The sequence below is a fragment of the Gossypium raimondii genome, chromosome 13 (genome assembly GCF_025698545.1).
Source record: "Gossypium raimondii isolate GPD5lz chromosome 13, ASM2569854v1, whole genome shotgun sequence".
In the NCBI taxonomy this organism is placed as follows: Eukaryota; Viridiplantae; Streptophyta; class Magnoliopsida; order Malvales; family Malvaceae; genus Gossypium; species Gossypium raimondii.
The window spans coordinates 15,886,175-15,887,742 of NC_068577.1; the positions used below are offsets into that span (position 1 = coordinate 15,886,175).

General features: G+C 33.0%; 1 non-coding gene across 1 annotated transcript; it reads right to left on the reverse strand.

Moving 5' to 3' along the window:
• Positions 1 to 1,188: 1,188 nt before the first annotated feature.
• On the reverse strand, positions 1,189 to 1,295 carry LOC128036287 (small nucleolar RNA R71). Its single transcript, XR_008193085.1, has one exon. It is a non-coding gene; the product is annotated as a small nucleolar RNA R71 (small nucleolar RNA).
• Positions 1,296 to 1,568: the final 273 nt, after the last annotated feature.

Consider the following 1,568-nt stretch of genomic DNA (forward strand, 5'->3'; position numbering starts at 1 on the left):
CATTCTTAATTTAGATCCTGGCCCAACTAAATTGAAGGTTCATAATAACTTTAACGAGCTCTTTTATCTTGCATATTTTTTAGGTTTATGTGATTAAACATTTTTAAACCTGACCCACACTTGTTACATCACATGAATTTTAAGAAACCCTTAGTTTAATATGATCAGTAAAATGCATTTTTTACTAAATAAAAGATTTCGAGAGGACTTAATTTGGCTTCAAAACTTATGAAAAATTGAGTTGCCATGGAATATTTTTTGATGTAATTATCCTAGCTTATTCATGTCATTTATTGTTGAATTTTGTGTCTTTGCTGCTATATTCATATCATACTTGGCATTTAGATTAAATTACATTAGGGATCCTCTTGCATTTAGATAATTTAACTTAGCTTAATCATCATCACTCAAAATATTGTGTTTTTATCACCAGATTGTTAATTCAAATTTTACAAATAATTGATTAACAGACACAGTCCCTGTGGAGACAATAACTTTTTTACTTACTTATTACTTGATAATGACTATGTACACCTGCACAAACCGAGCATTACAAGTTTTTGGCGCCATTTCCGAGGAATTTTGCCTTAATTATTTTTTTGAAATCATTCTTTTCAATTTGGTTTTTATTCCATTTTTATTTAACTCCTAACTTTACTAATTTATTCTTTATTCTTTATTGTTTTATTTTTCAGGTGTTTATGAACATAGATCAAATTATCAATTTATTACCTGTAGATGGACCTTGGAAATAAAAATGATGGACAAAGAAATGGATTCGATCATGTGCACAATCCAATCATTTTTGCTGATTATAGGGATTGTGCCATAAGACAGTACATTATGCCACTCCTCAATGAATTAAATCCAGAAATTAAAAGATTGAAGATTGAGGCATCGCAATTTGAATTGAAACTATTGATATTTCAAATGCCCCAAATTGCGAGCCAGTTTAGTGGAATGCCTACTGAAGATCCACACCTTCACCTTTGATTATTCATGGAGGTGAGCGATTCGTTTAAAATAGCCAGTGTTACTGGAGACGCATTGAGGCTGAAGTTGTTTCCATACTCATTGCGAGATAGAGCATGAGCATGGGTTAATTCGTTTCCACCTAGTTCAATATCTACATGGCAAGAATTAGCAAAAATATTTTTGGTTAAGTATTTTCCATCTAGCAAAAATGCTAAGTTACGAAATGAGATAACCACTTTTTCACAATTGGATGATGAGTCCTTGTATGAGGCGTGGGGAATATTTAAGGAATTACTTCATAAGTGTCCTCATCATGGGATTCCATACTGCATCTAGTTGGAGACGTTTTATAACGGTCTCAACGCACACACAATGTTGATGGTAGATGCTTCTGTGAATGGTGTTCTCTTGTCAAAGTCTTACAATGAGGCTTACGAAATCATTGGGAGGATCGCTAGTAACAACTATCAATGGCCAACAAATCGAGCAACTTCAGGAAAATGAGTAACCAGAGTGCACGAAGTGGACGCACTTACATCACTCTTAGCTCAAGTATCTTCTATTTCTTCAATTTTGAAATAGTTTAACACTAA